General features: G+C 43.7%; 1 pseudogene; it reads left to right on the top strand.

Moving 5' to 3' along the window:
- The first annotated feature begins 2,227 nt into the window (after positions 1–2,227).
- On the top strand, positions 2,228–2,748 carry LOC116887682 (annotated as a pseudogene).
- Positions 2,749–3,140: the final 392 nt, after the last annotated feature.

Here is a 3,140-nt window from a genome sequence, read left to right on the forward strand (position 1 = left end):
ATTTCCAATCCCTGGCAATTACTGCCCGCGTTTCTTTCTCTGCACACTGGCTTAGTCTGGACCTTTGAAATAAGTGGAGGTATACAAATGGATTCTTGTGTCTGGCTGCTTTCATTTAACATCGCAGTGGAAAGGTCAGGACTAGTGTTTAAAGAGGCAACCACGCAAGGAAGCTTTGATGAAAGATTCTAGGGCCAACCTCCATGAACACGGTGATCATAAACACTGCCTGAGGACAGATGTGTACGCCTCGTGACTCACAGGTGGCAACACACGACCGTGCTAGAAACCATATTCATCTCATCAGACAATCCTGCATTCCTTTCAGCCACGTGAACCCAATTTTCAAGATGACTTGTTAGAAACGGGGTTGCCGCTGTTGCTCGTCAAGCATGGTAAATGCTAGATCCCGTAACACTGCCCTTGGAGCAACTGACCTTCTAGGTATCGAATGAACTGACTCGCACCTCCTGTTTCCACCTTTTGAATTGTGTCCTTGTCAGGAACCGTCGTTTTCTCTCTTTCTTGAGTTAAAAATAAAACCTTGTGCTTGCCTGGGGAAGTCTTGGGCTTTCTATCAAATCCAAATGATATGATCTGCATCCTTTATATGACAATTTAAAAGATTCACCCTGGAAAGGAAGAAGCACTTCAATGGAAGATTACCTAATCTTTTGTTTTTCTTCGTGTTCCTTCAGGAAATTTTAGAAATTTCATTTGTAATCTTCGGATCTAATGCACTGTGCTTTGGGGTTCAATAAGAAAAATCCGGGGCATCCATTAGTTCTGTTGACTTTACTATGTGCCATTTAGTTAAATGTGGATTTTAAAAAAAAATGATGTGTATGACATTCTAGGAGGAGCATGGGATGTTTGACGCGAAACATCATCTGGAGTGGAAAGCTCTCTGATAGTCCCTTGGGGAAGTAGGCTTGACCATTGCACTTACAGGAAAAGGTGAGCTCATTCATCTGAGAAAACAAATGACAGAGACGTTTACTCACCCAGGCATAGTGTGTCCTGTGTGTTCTCCAACAGAAGCACTGGGTCTCCCTAAAGCCATATAGGTGAAAGTACTAGGTAGGTGGAGAACCATTTTCTTTACTCTGTGAAATAGGAAGATAAGCTTATCTACATTACCATCATCCAAATGTGACTGCTACCCAACATTTGATTCAGATACTCTCAAGGAAAAAAAAAACAAAAAACAAAACAACAAAACAACAAACAAAAAAGGAAGGATATGACAGGCGGTTCCAAGGTTGAGAGCCTACACTTCTCTTTGTGTTCTGTTCTCAGCCCTCACAACCACAAACCCACTCCAGCTCCAGCAGAGTTAAGGCATCATCTGACCTCTGCAAGCACCTGCATTTTGAGCACCCACACCCACAGACATATGCAAATGAGCATAATTAAGATAAATCCCAAAACAAGAAAGGAAGCCAAGCTTGTATCTGATAGATGTCTTCACCTCCATCCTGATATTTTTCACATAGTGGAAAATATTTCCCTCGTTCCTGCTTCTATTGTCCCCTAAATGAAGTACTAGACAATATTGATACACTTTTTTATTACTGTAAAATAAACAAAGAGAATAATGAAAAATAACAAAAAATATCTGAGACAAGGATGGAAAACTTAACTTTAATTATCTGGACCTTTTGCACCATTTTCCTCCCTACCACCTACCGTCTCTGGTTCTCTCAGGTCATTTATGCTGTCATCTGCCTTAAAAAGTTATTGCATTTCAATATTAAGGTGAAGTCTGGATTAAAGGAGTCTAGATTCAGTCTGACAAAAATCAGCGATGGTATTGGGGGTCATTATATAGGTCTATTATGTGCTGTAACCATTAATATAAATTTCATAAATTATACTAATGAAGTAATGGATTTTTTTTTTTTTTACCAATTTGATTGTTTGGCAAGGAACATGATAACCTCCCATTAGTCTAGCCAGCAAATACTTGCTAGGAATCTCTATGTCAAAGGTAAATCCCTTTCTATAAGGACAGAGGCTGTGATGCAAACTGTAAAAATGAGCTCACAGAATCCCTGGTTCCAGATGTAAGTACACTCAGAGCATCCCTGGGTACAGAAATGAGCTCATCCCTAGTTACGGAAATGACCTCACAGCGTCCCTGGTTACAGGAGCGCACTCAGAGCTTCCCTGGTTACAGAAGCGAGTTCACGGTGGCATCTGTTGAAGCGCAGGGCCCGCAGTCAACATGTTCCAGGGCATGGACGGCCAAGCTGGCCGGTTGGGCTCCAGATCCATAACGCTCCCAGGAGGAGAATCGAGTCATCCTTTTGGAAGTCCTTCAACAAGCAAGCCTAATAGGATGGCATCGAATATTTTTGGACCGCCTGAAGAGCCGAAAAATATTCCCAAGAGGACAAATCCTCCAGGAGGCAAAGGAAGTGGGATCTTCGATGAATCAACTCCTGTACAAACTCGACATCGTCCGAACCCACCCGGTGGGAAGACCAGTGACATATTTGGCTCCCCAGTCACTGCCACTATGCCTCTGGCACACCCAAACAAGCCCAAGGATCATGTTTTGCTGTGTGAAGGGGATGATTGTAAACCTGACTGGAAAGCTTCCCATACTCAGCTTGAAGAGGCATGCAAAAGGAAGCAGGCCACACCTACAAGTTGACAGTCATGGACCAAGACTGGGGCCAAGACCTAAGCTCCTGGCAAGTCCTGGAGCCACCAGGAGGCCAAATCAGCATCTCCTTCTATTGAGAGGCTCATGCTCTGTCTGTAACTAGATCGCCACTCAGGGATAGGGTATTGAGCGTTAGTGCTTCCTTTAACCCTAAAAAGAGTTGGGGGTGGGGAGAGGGTTTGTCACTTGGCGATGTGGGTTAGCAGTTCCTAGGCCTTGTTGTCCCTGGAAGAGCTGCCCAGAGGACTGTGCCTTCTAGACTGACAAGATATAAATCTGTGGTGATAAAACGGAATGTTCTAGTTCCTCCTTCCTAGTTAACTGCTCTCTGTGAAACAGAACTGTAGAGTTGTGGGGAAGCCAGAAGAGATGGGACCCATTATAACAGAAGGATGGATGCCAGGGTCTATCTTGTCCTTGGGTCAGCAGTTTGCAGGCTGCTGGGCATCTAAGAGTGGTTTGGTTGCAA

The sequence above is a fragment of the Rattus rattus genome, chromosome 18 (genome assembly GCF_011064425.1).
Source record: "Rattus rattus isolate New Zealand chromosome 18, Rrattus_CSIRO_v1, whole genome shotgun sequence".
NCBI classification, from domain to species: domain Eukaryota; kingdom Metazoa; phylum Chordata; class Mammalia; order Rodentia; family Muridae; genus Rattus; species Rattus rattus.